Source organism: Scyliorhinus torazame, chromosome 5, assembly GCF_047496885.1.
Source record: "Scyliorhinus torazame isolate Kashiwa2021f chromosome 5, sScyTor2.1, whole genome shotgun sequence".
Taxonomy (NCBI): Eukaryota; Metazoa; Chordata; class Chondrichthyes; order Carcharhiniformes; family Scyliorhinidae; genus Scyliorhinus; species Scyliorhinus torazame.
In genome coordinates this window covers 237,178,884-237,195,297 of record NC_092711.1, presented here as the reverse complement: position 1 = coordinate 237,195,297, position 16,414 = coordinate 237,178,884, and the positions used below count along the sequence as shown (strand labels likewise).

Below are 16,414 nucleotides of genomic sequence, written 5' to 3'. Positions count from 1 at the left end.
TGTGTATGTGCTTGTATAAAAATATGTGCTGACATTTCAGAGTTGTGGCTGGCATTGACAAACTACTGAGAATCACTCGAGGGATGTACATTGTCATTTCAAATCCTTGAAGTACTTCAGCATTGGATCATACCACATGTCAATAATCTCAAATGCATGGACTAGTTTTCAATTATTCCAGGTAAGTTGGGGCGGCTCGATAATACAGTGGTTAGCACTGTTGCTTCACAGCGCCAGGGTCCCAGGTTCGATTCCCAGCTTGTGTCACTGTCAGTGCGGAGTCTGCACGTTCTCCCTGTGTCTGCGTGGGTTTACTCCGGGCGCTCCGGTTTCCTCCCACAAGTCCAAAAATACGTGCTGTTAGATAATTTGGACATTCTGAATTCTCCCTCCGTGAACCCGACCAGGTGACTGGGGGCTTTCACAGTAACTTCATAGCAGTGTTAATGTAAGCCTACTTGTGACAATAAAAAGTACTTTCTGGTGTGTTTTTGTTTTTACAATTTGTGTCCAGAATGTTCTATTCTTTTACTTCTCCCTGTTAATAATTGCAGATGGCAGAAGCTGGGCATGGAAAGTTCATCTTTGTTCTGCTCCTCTGTTGTCTCCTTAATAATTTATAACACAGAGTGCAGTGTAGATAACTTTATCAGAACTAATGACTGCTGTCTATCCAATTATAAGTTTTTTAGATTTGACTTATCACGTGTGAGTGAATCGTCTTTAGATTCTCCTATGAATTGGTTTAATAATAGTGGTCAGTTTCTCTGTGCATTGCCCTGTTTGCAAGCTGTGAGATGCAAAGTGAATTCAAACCTTCTGTTCGCGGGGTTGCAACTTAATTCGGCGAAAAATAAAATCGCAAACGGGTTGTAAAGAGCAGCTTGTTTCAAAGACCTATGAATCGACCAGGAGAATTGTAACCTTGTGGTGAATTATAAATGTGCAGTAATAAATCCTACATTGAAATGTACACTTCCAATGAAATGTCACTTTCACAATACACAGCAAGATGTCAGAAGAGGAATTATAATTTTCCTTTTCCCCAGTGATACAGAAAGTCCAAACTTGTATTTATCTGTGAAGCAAAAAATGAATAAAATTATGACAATGACTAGCAATGCTGTTAAATTAATGATGTCAGAAATATATTTGCTGCTTCAATACTTTTATTATAAATTTGTAACCTTGTTTTAATACTTATTGCACATGATGAATTGGTACATCACATATAGTTTTATACAATTACTTTGAAATGGGTTGGTAGCCAAAACTACCAAATTATTCCACGTTTGCTTATCTTGTCCTAACCTCCAGAGAGCAAACCTCTTCAGCTTTGCAGACCTTATCAAAAATAATCGCTGTCTGACAATTATTCATGTTCTTTGGCAGACATTAGCAGTATAAGTAATGTTATTTAGTATGTGTCAAACAGAACCATTGGGACCAGCTTGAGAAGCAGCCAATCTTATGATTTTCTGTGCAAATAAGACGAAGAATTATAGCCGTTTAATTTGTTGAAGGAAACAGAATGGTGTGTTTCGTACTTTATTCATGCCCATCGAGATGAAAGATGACAGTGCGACAGAGAGCATTTTGTCACTTGTCCCAGTGACAGCACAAGATTTGCTGCCAAATTGGCTGTGCCATGGATATGCATTGCTGGCTCCCATGGAGTGCTCCAGCAACGCACCATAGCTCAACGGTCTCCAATGAAAACCCCTGCTATACCAACTGAATCATCTCCATTTCTTTCTTTCTCTCAGCAGCTAGTCAGTCAAGTAATAAAATACTATTGGATTCCTGACACTGAGACTGGCAACAGATAAAATAATCTCATTATAGTATATACATTGAATATTGCTGCAATTTGCTGTTAAAGATAACCTTGGATCATCCTGTCTGCCTGTGACATGTTTACACCAGAGCCTCAGAAATCCACGTCAATATTTTTAGAGGCAATATAATCCAAGCCAACTTTAGTTCACAAATGTTATTTTGGCTGTTCAAAATAACAACAGGAACAAATGAACTGGTTTGAAGTTTTCAACCTCATGAATAAAGCCTGATTCAATGGCAAGCTAATTTCTTAAATGATGTAGATGTCTGCAGTTTTCCAAGAAGTTTGATCCAAACTCATGTTGAACCAACTGCAACCTATTTGCCTATGCAAAGCCTCAATCAATCAAATGAACAATGTTTGATTGAGTTTCTCTTTATAACTTATTAACACATTATTCTCCCAATGATAGGAAAAGGGCTATCTACTTTGAATATGTGACTCATGATACATTCAAAGTTTCCTGAATCACAAAACAGAGAAAGAAATGCACCTTTGACCATTTAGACAGTAATATTGCAATCATTATTTTTTTTCCAATTTTTATTTTGTTTGTTTTTCCACCTCGGTTGGTGGATACAATTCACAACATTTTCTCTATTCTGGGTGGTATGTGTCATCACACTGCAGATGCATTCATGAAGAATTCCTGTGATAAGTATATGTAATACCTATCATCGAGCTACATAGATTATCATAGATTATCATAGAATTTACAGTGCAGAAGGAGGCCATTCGGCCCATCGAGTCTGCACCGGCTCTTGGAAAGAGCACCCTACCCAAGGTCAACACCTCCACCTATTCCCATAACCCAGTAACCCCTCCCAACACTAAGGGCAATTTTGGACACTAAGGGCAATTTTGGACACGATGGGCAATTTAGAATGGCCAATCCACCTAACCCGCACATCTTTGGACTGTGGGAGGAAACCGGAGCACCCGGAGGAAACCCACGCACACACGGGGAGGATGTGCAGACTCCGCACAGACAGTGACCCAAGCCGGAATCAAACCTGGGACCCTGGAGCTGTGAAGCATTTGTGCTAACCACCATGCTACCGTGCTGCATTGTGATGGAGTGATGAAAATAGTGGATCAGACTTTCCTCTGATGTACAAAATAGTCAGCTTTGTACAGTACATCGAGGAAAATCAAGGGGTGAGGAAACAGAAATTTTAAGTAGGTAATAGAGCTTACATATTTTCTTTTTATTAATAAAAATGGCTGTAACATTGGGAAGGCTCTTTCATATGCTTGCAAGCGTCCTATTGCTTGTCTGTGTCATGTCTAAGTATTCCTTTGTACCCAAATAAAATAAGAGAATGATCTGCTGTGATGACTGAAAGCAATAACAAGTGTGTTCCCAGCCGTGCTGTGACCAGCGCCGCCAGTCAGGCGGGAGCCATGCTGCTGGCCGGCGGGGCTTTGGCGAGGGCTGGGGGGACTGGTGGGGGGTGGCCAGTGGGTGGCGAAGGAACATCCAGGGGGGCACTATCTGGCAGGTTGGGTCATTGCATGGCCGGCGCCATGATGTACGGTGCGACCGCTGCAGGTCACCTTCGCATGCAAGCGCAGCCATACCCGGCAATTCCCCGGCCATTTATTTCGTGGAGGCCGAGCGTTTTACGTTGTGCGGCTGCTAACACCTCTGCGGTCGGAGGTCCGTGCTGAAGTGTCGCCGATTTTTACCACATTAAATGCCACAGATCCTCCGGACGTGGCCTCAAAATCGGGGAATTTAGCCCTCCGCGTCGACGCCAGTGCAAAATTTGTGGAGTTCCACAACAGCAAAACCGACGCCGCACCTGGACCGATTCTGTTACTGTTAAGGGGCTAGCACTGGCGCCACATGGAACACAATTGTTTCCAATGAGAAACGGTGCGATATTCACACTCAGGAGGCTGACAAGCTACAGCCGCATATTCACACTTCACTACCCACGCACACACTTCACTATCCAGCCAACGAGATGGCAGCAAGGAGAGCAGATCCATGCTTCATTGACGCCGAGCTGGATACCCTCCTAGACGCAGTGGAGGAGAGGCTGACCTTGTACCCCGGCCTGGGAAAGCTCCATCGGTTTTGGAAATGCAATCGCAGATCATGGGACTGTATGAGGTGTTTTCACAAGCATCCAGCATCTGCAGTTGCAGTTGGAGGAGTCCAACGGTGTGCAGGAGCAGGTGGTGATGTTAACCATGCATGCCACCCAGGTCAACATTGCACAGGTGGCATCCACAATGGAGGCATTGTGGCGATGGTTTAGGCTACAGATCAGCTCATCCAAGGCCTGAAGCATTCTGTGCAGGTGCTGGCTGAGGCCCAGGACAGAGTTGCTGCCTCATAAGCAACCGTGCCAGAGCAACCTGGATATCGCAGCGGCTTTTCTGAGTGTGGCCCAGTCACAGCGGACCATGGCTGGGAACATCGGCAGCATTGCCCAGGTGATGGGCGACGTGGTGCATACACAGAAGGACGTGGCCCAGTCCCAGAGGGAGGTTGGGCAGTCACTGGCTGATGTGACACAAAACCAGTAGGTTATGGCAGTCAACCGGTGATGTGGCGGAGTCCCAGATGGAGATGGTCCACTCGCTGTGCTCCATGGCCGGGAGCATGCAGACCCTGGTCGAGACAAGAGCAGGCCTCCAGGGCTGGCAGTGCCTGGTGACAAGGGAGCCTCGGTGGTTAGCCATGCTTGCACCTCCATCCCATGGTGTAGCCCGGGGGCCAACTGGCACCCTAAGGGAGGAGGAGGTGATGAGGCCCGTGCCGGTGATTCCTGCAGGGGAGGTGCCGGAACACTGCAGCACCTTGGACTCCCCCTGTCCTGTCCCTGGTGCATCTGGTGGGCAGCGGGCAGAACTGGACACCTGGGACACCCAAGCAGCAGCTTTGCCCAGTTGCCCCAGAAGATGCCCGCCAACGGGGACCCAGGTCACACGGCGGGAATCACAGCAGGCTCCCTCTACTCCCGTTGTACTATCTGGGGACCCACCAAGGCGTAGCATTAGGGCCCCTACCGCCAGAAATCTTAACACTAGTTAAGTTGGCACGGGTGCAAGGCACAGTTTAGTTATAGGGGCTAGCACACAATTCTGGATATACATTGTCACATTAAAAGCCTGTTCACACTCTTTTAACCTGCCTCGGTGCTGTGTTAGATGATGGGTGTTCTGGTAAAATAATAATCATAATAATATTTATTATTGTCACAAGTAGGCTTACATTAACACTGCAATGAAGTTACTGTGAAAATCCCCTAGTCGCCACATTCCGGCGCCTGTTCGGCACACAGTGGGAGAATTCAGAATTTCAATTCACCTAACAGCACGTCTTTCGGGACTTATGGGAGGAAACCGGAGCACCCGGAGGAAAACCATTCAGACACAGGGAGAACGTGCAGACTCCGCACAGGCAGTGACCCAAGCCGGGAATCGAACCTGGGACCCTGGCGTTGTGGAGCAACAGTGCCAACCACTGTGCTACCGTGCCTTTGGGCTAGCCAGGGGAGGAGTGGGGGGAAACAGGCGGATGTTGGGGAAGGGAGAGTGGGTGGACATTGTGGGTGGCCTGGGCTCCTCTGCCCGGAATGTCCCCATCACTGTCACCCCAGGGATTCGATAGGACTGTGTAATGGAATGTCCAGCTTGCATGCAGGGATCAAGCAGGTGGATGGTGGAAAGTGCGACCATGGGTAGGAGTCAGACATTGTCAAACGATGTGGAGCACCGGAGCTCATTGCAGAGGGGGTTGTCATCATCCTCCATCCCATGGACCAGACCCAGTGTTACTGCCAACCCAGGGCCCCTGCACCCCAGAGTGCAGCAGGTATGTATTGCATAGGGGATTGTAGACGGGGTGGCCGGGGAGGTGGGGACGGGGGTGGGATGCAGTGTCCATGCCCATGGCCAGTCCCCCCCCCCCCCACCTAGTTGGTGAACCAGGTGGCAATCGGTGCATCCCATGCACCTTGGCCTCCCTTGCCTGCCTGGGTGCCATGACCTACCCATCCTCCCCCTCCCCCTCATCCTCCTCGTCGGACGAGGACAGGCATTCCTTCTCCTCCTTCACCATGTCGCCCCTCTGCTGCGTGATGTTGTGGAGGCTGCCACGATGCAGGCGACCCTCTCATGCTGGAGGGCCCCTCGAGAACCGTCCAGGCACCTGAACCACATCTTCACGCGGCCGAAGCGCTGCTCGATCACGCTCCTGCTTGCAGAATGGGCATCATTGTAGCAGGTCTCCACGTCGGTCTGTGGCCTCCGGATAGGCTTCATCAGCCACAACCGCAGCGGATAAGCCCTGTCGCCCTGAAGCAGCGGGGGGGGGGGGCATCTCGAACTTGTCAGGAATCGTCGAGTGTGCCAGGATGAAGGCGCCGTGCACACTGCCTGGGAATCAGATGCAGGTGTGCATGAGGCATGATGATCACATATCAGCTGCTCGTTCATCGAGTGGAACCCCTTTCAGTTTGTGTAGAGCGGCCTGTTATTTTCAGGTGCTCGTATGGGGACATGCATCCCGTCGATCACTCTCTCGACCCAGGGCATGTCAGTGATGGCGGCGAATCCCATTGCCCAGGCATCCTGGTGGTGTCGGTCCCCATTGAAATGGATGTGTTGAGCCATCTGGGCACATAGGGCCCCCATGACATCACAAATGGTCTGTGAGATCCTGGACAAGTCCCCACTTGGCGTCTGGAAGCACTCCGTTGCGTAACGGTTCAGGGTGACTGTCATCTTGATGGCCACTGGGAGCGAGTATCCTCCCCCATACCCCCACAGTGCCAGGTGTGCCATGATCTGGCAGATATGTCGCACTGTCTCTGCTCAGCTGGAGGTGAGATGGGATGTCCGTGTTGCAATCGGCCAGGTACCCTAGTCAGCGAGCCACGAGGCGATGAATGCGTCCCGTGCATGTCTGCCCTGGTTCACACCTTGTGTGGCCTCCTGTACCTGCCCATCGTGACCCTCCCCCGCATCCTCCTCATTGAACGAGTCCTGGCACTCATCCCCCTCCTCCAGCATGTCATCCATCCGACGCACATTATTGTGGAGGACACAGCAGGTCACCATGATGTGGGTGACTCTCCTAGCGCTATACTGGAGGGCCCCTCCAGAGACAAGGTCCAGGCACCTGAGCGTAATAGCCCATTTAAATATGCTGATCTGGATCACGCCCAGTGAGAGCGAGATCCGGGATCGCGACTTCTCACGAGGTTCCATTTAATCTCGCCCGATATTTCAATCATCGTTAATCTCACAAGAGGCCTCTCACGAGATTCAACGGTCTTGTCCCGACACCAAGTCGGGCGTGACCAGGTTGTTGAATCATGCCCAGTTTTTTTTCAAAATAGTGGCATGTTACAGGCTCAGTTCAATTTTATGAACTTTACACATTTTTCATGCAGAAAATGATTTCGTCAGTGACTGTTCATTTTTTGTTAACTTGCTTTTTCTCTCCTTTTTTCTATCTATTCCTGTAGTTTTAATATTTGTTGGCAGAACACTGCTTAAATGTTTGCATTTTACTTGTGTTATTCTAAAATCAGTGAACCATTTAAGAACTAGGTTAAAATAACACACAGGAATTGCACAGTGGGTCTCTTAATTGTTTCATCATTTTGTCTACTTTATGAAAGAGTTCAACAATTTTAATTAGCAATTTTAAACTGAACACTTCAGCTGTTGTCATCCCCTAAAGAATGTGGCATAAATGCAACTTTTAATGTCGAGGCTTAACACACCTAGCGAAGATTGTGGGCTGGATTCTTCCTCCCCGCCAGCCGCAAGATCGCCACGGGTTGGACGCAGCCAGAGAATCCCGCCCTGTGCTTTTCAAATGGATCTGATGTTTTGCATTATAACTCCTTGTTAAATCGGAATTAGATCTTCCCAATGGTGGCAAAACTAGAGGCCCACTATATAATCCCTCTGTGTGTTATTTTAAACTGATGTATTGATTTTAATACACCTGTAATGGTAATAAAGTGCAAATATGTGAGCAATGTGCACAAGAAACATGAAAACGTTATTCAAAAATATATTTTTTTAAAAACATGAAAATATTATTCAAACTTAAAGACTTGCAATGAGCTATTTAACACATTCTTTCTTCCAAAAGAAAATCATTTGTATTTTCAAAAGGAGTGACAATGGTGTTTTGGCCCAGATTTTCAGCTCTGTGTCAATGCTGAGTGCATTGACTCTGCTGCACAGGTTTCTGCAACCCAACTTTAATGGTTTTTCTGATCTAGGTTGAAGCATTGAACGGTCAGTGCTGCCACACCCAGATACGTTGTTGGGCACAAGAAGAGATGGATGAAGGGAGGTCATGCTCCCTTTTTATGTAAGTTACTGCTGTATTCAGGTACATTTTTAAAGGTCCAAGTCTTTCAGTAAGCGAGTAAGTTAGTGAATGGGTGTGTGGGAGGGTGGGTGAATACATAAGTGGGTGCATGAGTGAGCGGATGAATGAGTGGGTGAGTGTGAGTGAGTGGGTGAGTGAGTGAGTGAAGTGGGTAAAGTGGGTATAGGTGGGTCAGATGGGTAGGCGGCTCCAAAGGTGAGTGGAGAGAGCTAATCAGGTCGGGGAGGAGGCGTGGTCAGGGCTGGTTGGGTCAGGTTCGAGGAGTTGTTGGGTCGGGGGTAGTCAGGCAGGGTCAGGGTAGTCGGGTGGTCGGGATGGGTTGTCGGATGGTCAGATGGGCAGTTGGGTATCAGGGGATAGTCGGGTGATCGGGGGGTTGTCCGGTCAGATTGGTGGGAGTTACCCGGGTGATTAGCTGGCACTTGGGTGGTCGGGATAGGTGGTTGGGCTTAGTCGGGAGGCCGATATATTTAAAGTCAGGATGCAGCAGGAAACTGGACTATGAGTGCCAGGGTTTTGAGTAATTGTCATCATTTCTAAGTATGCATCAACAAGGTTCACCGGTGTAGCGCACCGGTCGGGCGGTCTGGTCATCCGTGTCGATCGCCTCGGCCCCGGTGGTGGTGGTGGTGCTTGTTCCGGTGTTTTCGTCTCCGGGAGCCTTACGGTTTCAGCTTGGGCTTCATTCCTGGTCGGGCCTGGGAGGAGGACCGATCCTCCTGGGAAGGGGGCGGTGGCGGGGTGCGGCAGTGGCAGGAAGGGGGGCGGGGGGTTGGGTGATTGGTGTCGGGGGGTTGTGTGTGTTGCCGGCGGGCGCCAGATCTCGCAGGGAGACCGTGTCCTAGTCGGCCGTCGGGGTACTCCACGTAAGCGTACTGCGGGTTCGCGTGAAGGAGGTGAACCCTTTCGACCAACGGGTCCGACTTGTGCGCCCGCACATGTTTTCGGAGCAAGATGGGTCCTGGGGCCGCCAGCCAGGTCGGCAGCGACGTACCAGAGGAGGACTTCCTGGGGAAGACAAGGAGGCGCTCATGAGGCGTTTGGTTAGTGCTAGTACACAGTAGTGACCGGATGGAGTGGAGGGCGTCCGGGAGGACCTCCTGCCACCGTGAAACTGGGAGGTCCCTGGACCGTAGGGCCAGTAGGACGGTCTTCCAGACCGTGCCGTTCTCCCTCTCTACTTGCCCGTTCCCCCGGGGGTTGTAGCTGGTCGTCCTGCTCGAGGCTATACCGTTGCTGAGCAGGAACTGGCGCAGCTCGTCACTCATGAAGGAGGACCCCCTGTCGCTGTGGACGTATGCGGGGCAACCGAACAGTGTGAATATGGTGTTCAGGGCTTTAATGACTGTGGCCGCGGTCATGTCAGAGCAGGGCATGGCGAATGGGAAGCGGGAGTACTCGTCCACCACATTAAGGAAGTATATGTTGCGGTCGGTGGAGGGGAGGGGTCCTTTGAAATCCAGACTAAGGCGTTCAAAGGGGCGGGAAGCCTTAATCAGGTGCGCACCATCCGGCCTGAAAAAATGCGGTTTGCACTCTGCGCAGATGTGGCAGTTCCTTGTGACTGTACGGACCTCCTCTAAAGAGTATGGGAGGTTGCGGGACTTAATAAAGTGGTAGAACCGAGTGACCCCCCAGGTGGCAGAGGTCCTCGTGGAGGGTTTGGAGGCGGTTAATTTGTGCGTTGGCACATGTGCCGCGGGATAGGGCATCGGACGGCTCGTTCAGCTTTCCGGGACGATACAAGATCTCGTAGTTGAAGTTGGAGAGCTCGATCCTCCACCTTAAGATCTTGTCGTTTTTGATTTTGCCCCGCTGTGCATTATCGAACATGAAGGCTACCGACCGTTGGTCCGTGAGGAGAGTGAATCTCCTGCCGGCCAGGTAATGCCTCCAATGTCGCACAGCTTCCACTATGGCTTGGGCTTCCTTTTCCACTGAGGAGTGGCGGATTTCTGAAGCGTGGAGGGTTCGGGAGAAAAAGGCCACGGGTCTGCCCGCTTGGTTAAGGGTGGCCGCTAGAGCTACATCGGAGGCGTCGCTCTCGACCTGGAAGGGGAGGGACTCGTCGATGGCGCGCATCGTGGCCTTTGCGATATCCGCTTTGATGCGGCTGAAGGCCTGGCAAGCCTCTGTCGACAGAGGGAAGGTCGTGGACTGTATTAGGGGGCGGGCCTTGTCTGCGTACTGGGGGACCCACTGGGCGTAGTATGAAAAAAACCCCAGGCAGCGTTTTAGGGCTTTTGAGCAGTGCGGGAGGGGAAATTCCATGAGGGCGCGCATACGTTCGGGGTCGGGGCCTATTATCCCATTGCGCACTACGTAGCCCAGGATGGCTAGCCGGTTTGTGCTAAAGACGCACTTGTCCTCGTTGTACGTGAGGTTCAAGGCTTTAGCGGTCTGGAGGAATTTTTGGAGGTTGGCGTCGTGGTCCTGCTGATCGTGGCCGCAGATGGTTACATTGTCGAGATACTGGAACGTGGCCCGTAACCCGTGTTGATCAACCATTCGGTCCATCTCTCGTTGGAAGACCGAGACCCCATTTGTGATGCCAAATGGGACCCTTAGGAAATGGTATAATCGCCCGTCTGCCTCGAAGGCTGTGTACTTGCGGTCACTTGGGCGGATGGGGAGCTGATGGTAGGCGGACTTGAGGTCCACGGTGGAGAAGACCTTATATTGGGCAATCCGATTGACCATGTCGGATATGCGGGGGAGAGGGTACGCGTCTAGTTGTGTGTACCTGTTGATGGTCTGGCTATAGTCTATGACCATCCTTTGCTTCTCCCCTGTCTTTACTACTACCACCTGTGCTCTCCAGGGACTATTGCTGGCCTGGATTATGCCTTCCTTTAGTAGCCGCTGGACTTCGGACCGAATGAAGGTCCGGTCCTGGGCGCTGTACCATCTGCTCCTAGTGGCGATGGGTTTGCAATCCGGGGTGAGGTTTGCAAACAAGGATGGGGGTTGCACCTTGAGGGTTGCGAGGCCGCAGATAGTGAGTGGGGGTATTGGGCCGCCGAATTTGAAGGTTAGGCTCTGTAGATTGCACTGGAAGTCTAATCCCAGTAATGTGGGGGCGCAGAGTTGGAGAAGGACGTAGAGCCTGTAGTTTTTGAACTCCCTCCCTTGCACCGTTAGGGTAACTATGCAGAAGCCTTTGATCTGTATGGAGTGGGATCCTGCAGCTAGGGAAATCTTTTGTGCGCTGGGATGGGTGGTCAAAGAACAGCGTCTTACCGTGTCGGGGTGGATAAAGCTCTCCGTGCTCCCGGAGTCGACTAGGCATGGTGTCTCGTGCCCGTTTATCAGCACCGTTGTCGTCGTCGTCTGGAGCGTCCGGGGCCGAGCTTGGTCCAGCGTCATTGAAGCCAGACGTGGTTGTAGTGGTTGAGCGTCTTCTTCGAACCCCGTGGAGCCGTCGACACTGGGGCCCGTTGTTGCCGTCCAAGATGGCGTCGGGGGTGAACAAGATGGCTGCCCCCATGCATCGCACATGGCTGGGGGGTCACAGGATGGCGGTGGGGGTGGACAAAATGGCCACCCCCATGCGTCGCACAGGTCTGGGGTGGTCCAAGATGGCGGCGCCCTTCCTCCCCTCGTGGTGGCCGGGACCCAAAATGGCGGCGCCTGCGGGTCGCACATGGGGCGCTGGGGGGGTTGGGGAGCGTTGGGAATACGCAGGACTCCCTCTTCTCTGGGGACAGCAGTGGCTGGGACCCAAAGTGGTAGCGCTGGCGGGTCATACATGGGGCGCGGGGGGGGGGTTGGGGAGCGTAAGCGGCGTGCAGAGCTCCCTGTTCTCCGGGGAGAGCGGTGGTCGGGACCCAGAGTGGTTGCGCCTGCGGGTCGTACATGGGGCGCTGGGGGGTTGGGAGCGTAAACGGCGTGCAGGGCTCCCTGTTCTCCCGGGACAGCGGCGACCTCGCGGGACCGGCACACAGCCGCGAAATGCCCCTTTTTCCCGCAGCTCTTACGGATCGCTGCGCGGGCCAGGCAGCGCTGCCGGGGGTGTTTCGCCTGGCCACAGAAATAGCAGCGGGCTCCCCCGGTGCGACTTGGCGTTTGGACCGCGCAAGCCTGTGGGGTGTCCGGGGGAGGGGGGTGGGTTTGTCGCGACGGGTGCGTACGGAGCCCAATGGGCTGCCGCGCGGTCGGGGCCGTAGGCGCGGGTATTTCGCGCGGCCACGTCTAGGGAGGCTGCTAGGGCCCGTGCCTCTGAGAGTCCTAGCGACTCTTTTTGTAGAAGTCTTTGGCGAATTTGGGAGGAGTTCATACCTGCCACAAAAGCATCGCGCATTAACATGTCCGTGTGTTCATTTGCGTTCACCGGCGGGCAGCTGCAGGCTCATCCCAAAATTAGTAGCGCGGCGTAGAATTCATCTATCGATTCTCCGGGACTTTGCCGTCTCGTTGCGAGTTGATAGCGAGCGTAGATCTGGTTTACTGGGCGGACATAGAGACTTTTTAGTGCTGCGAACGCCGTCTGGAAATCCTCTGCGTCTTCGATGAGAGAAAAAATCTCCGTGCTTAACCTCGAGTGCAGGACCTGTAGTTTTTGGTCTTCTGTGACCCGGCCGGTGGCCGTTCTGCGGTAGGCCTCGAAACAAGTCTGCCAGTGCTTGAAAGCTGCTGCTGCGTTCACTGCGTGGGGGCTGATCCTCAGGCATTCCGGGATGATCCTGAGCTCCATAGTCCTTTAGTCATGCTTAATAAATTGTAGCGCACAAAGACTCCGAGAGACGAATAGAGTGAAGTCGATGAGGCTTTATTAAGCGTGACTGTTCCCTCACAGTTCAGTAGTAGACTGCCTGCGGGGGAGGACTCCTGGTACTTATACTCCGCCTTCAGGGCGGAGCTAGAGGTCAACGTCCAACCAGGACCCGGGATCTGTCAGCCAATGACATCACGGCTTCACAGTCCCACATGACCCGTAATGCATACTACCACAACCGGGAAGCTCACAACCTAAAGGATTCACCTGCTCTACTGAAGTACAATTGCAAAAGGAAAGATTCTTCCAAAAAAGGAAATCCTTGTATATATGCTGCGATACCACAGCCACCAGTGGAAATACTTGCGGTTGTGGTACACACAGCAGAGAAAAACTGGAAAAGAAAAGTTTATCAAAGCACTTTAGAGAGTTTGTTAATGCTCTTCATCTCTGAGAAACATAGGGCTGGATTCTTTCACCCCGCCCACAGCAAGAACGCCACGGGCGAGACACCGACAATGGAAAACTCCATTGACCCAGTCGCCGGGCGAACGCGGCCGGAGAATCCCACCCATAATCTAACAAACTCGGGATATGAAATGGATAAATGATCCTTTCATCAAAACTCTGGAAAATGAAATATTAAAATTATTTTTAAATTATGGCTTGGTAGGAATTCTGTTCTTTTGCTTAAGAGAATCCATGCCTCAATTAAATGAAGACATTCACAGGGCGCGATTCTCCGTTTGGGAATACAAGTGGTCCCACCAGCAGAGAATCAGGATTGGACCCCGCCAGTGGTAGGAGCGACGCCCAGGTGTGAGTTACAGTCCTTTGGCATGCAAATATACGCCGAGCAGCAACTGCATCAGATTCCCATCATTCTACAGCACGGGTCACCATTCGGAACGGGCGTTCTAATCCCAAAGTCCATCGGCAGGCCCCCCACAGCATAAATGTTGACCCTCCCCTTCTGACAAGGGGAGCACCCCTAACTCCATATCAATGAGCGGAACCCCCCCTCCCCCATCACCGTCCCCCCACGGGAACAATGGGTAACCCCACACCACACATGCATGAGGGTGCTAAGTGCATTCTGCGGTTACAATAGAGGAAGTGAAACAACTTAGTTGCTTCAAAGTGGTCAGGAGTTGTCAATCACAACAAGAGTGTTTATAAAGAGTGTGGTTAGGATCAATGGAGGGTATTTGAGATGCATTAAAGCGCAATGAGAAAGATAAATAAACAAACTCCCGAACAGATGTGTCTGAAACATTAAGCTGCCATTCACAGGCCAGTGAAAGTTACTGCTCTGTGAAATTGAATGGATGCTCAGCATTTCAAAGGATCTCAGGGGATTTGAAGCCATTCCGAGTGTTGGTGGCTTTCTGGGAAGGTTCCGACACTTCAAAAAGTTATAGTTTCAAACGTGTAGGGCTGAAGGAGTAGATGTGTAGAAAGGAAAAGTGTCCCAGCGTTGATTCTTCATTGAACTGCCTGGACAGCTCAACAGCTGTCACACAGAGCAGTTCAGAGTGAGGAGGCTACTGCAGAGTTTTAAAAGTCTGACCAGGATGATGCTGTACAACAGAGGGCTGCCTGAGATCCCCATTCCAAGGGTGATCAGGTTGCCTAGGGCTGAAAGGGGCAATCCAGACAGGGAGCCCCATCCCAGTGGGGGAGGATTTTGGGGTCAACCCCTGAGCCCACAGGGCTAAGCTCACCCTACCCCTACAGCCCTTGAGGAACCCCCTCTGCAGCCTGGCAGTAGCAGAGGGGCACATAGGCAATGGGATAACCTCCTTGACTTCTGTCGGTTCCACCGTGCCAGGGCTACACTTAATTAAGACAAAGTCCGCCGAGTGGATTTACCGCTGTGGGGGTCAGAGCAACACACAGGGAGGAGAATTGGGCTTCCAGCCCATTAATTCCATGCTAATACATGCAAATCAGCACTTTGGATGCTCCCGCCAAGCCTCCTACAGCTGGCGGCAGAGCTGCGGTGACGGGATAGGTCTGCCATCCGGCACCATTCCCGTTTTTCGGCCGACGACGCACCATTCTCTGCCCGATCGGGACTCCCGATCGCATTGACAGAGAATGGGGAATCCCCGCCACAACTTCTGTCAGACTTCTGATTAGCAATGATACGTTAATTGCCACTCTTTGGCAGGACTTTACGGCACTTCCAGACTCACCAAAGGCAACTGCCGATGACAGGTTGCCCGGCCGCCATACGTCCGAGCCATACAAAACACCGGACTTTGACAGTACTGGAAGATCCCACTGGCAGCTAATATCAAGCCACCAGAAAACACACTGTGGGCGAGGGGGTGGTTTCCGGAGACCAAAGAATCCAGGCCTTTGTTAATAGACGAGAAAATATAAATATCGGTCATGTAATTTATTTTTCTTCCAAATTTTCTTCATTATATTAGTCTCAGTTTTCACCGTGGCCCTCATCCCCAACATTACCACCACCACCCCACCATCCCCAAGAAGATATTTAATTCTTGCTGTGGTACCTTAATTTGTCTGGAAACGCATATGTGGGCCTTGAGAGTGAGTGTTTGCTGACTGTTTATTGGCGCTTTGTCGTTGATGAGCCCAGTCCTGTCAGCACATGATGTGAAGCCACAATCAAGAGTGGGATTATTTTGTCTGTATCTGAGGATGCAAGCCAATTGTAACTCTTTTACTGACATCCTCACTGAGATTAGTTGACTCAGCTGGGATTTTGCTCATGTATAATGATTATCAATTCCCTGAGTAAAGTCACTCAGCTGTTGGTTGAGTCTCCTATAAGGTTGTTATTGTGGTAATTATCTTAATGAAAAGCTTGCTATCATTCGTGGTTGCTCGATCTTTTTTTATTTGTATTCCTGAATGTGTTTCCCTCTAAAATGGCATTAAACGCAGGCCCCAAAGGACGGGATTGTACTTCACAGATTGTTTTGATGTACTGTACCGGCCAATCACTTCAAAAGTGCCTATTCTTCAAGTGATATGGTGTGACTTTTTGTCATTTGAATTAAATAGGTTCAACAAAAACAACAATCAAGTACCCCGAACTTAAAATGGCTTTGCAACCTCAGTCACAGAACAGGAATAATTTTATTTTAATTGAAACTGTTATATTAGATTAATAAAAGCTGCATTCAATAATAGGACCTTATAACAGCTTTTAAAACCTCTTAAAAGAAAATGTTCTTCTGTTTAACCATGCTGATTTAGAACCCGTTCATTAAATTTCAAATGTATCCTGTTGAACTGTCATGTAATAACGCTCCAATGGGAATTAGATTTGTCAATGGAATATCATGGGTGAGATTCTCCGCCAGCTGACGCCGGAATCACGATATGCAACTGGGCGGAGAAGCAATCCCAACGGCGAAATCATGGTGGCCGTCAGGTTCACGCCAAATCGCAATTCTTCGGTGCCTCAACAGTCGCGTCAATGTGTTCCACTCCGCACGTGCAGCAAACGCCA

The 16,414-nt window shown here is 50.6% G+C and overlaps 1 long non-coding RNA gene across 1 annotated transcript in view; it reads right to left on the bottom strand.

Moving 5' to 3' along the window:
- The window catches only part of LOC140422754 (uncharacterized), a 45,604-nt gene that overhangs the window by 1,057 nt on the left and 28,133 nt on the right, over nt 1-16,414 (bottom strand). The window lies entirely within an intron of this gene.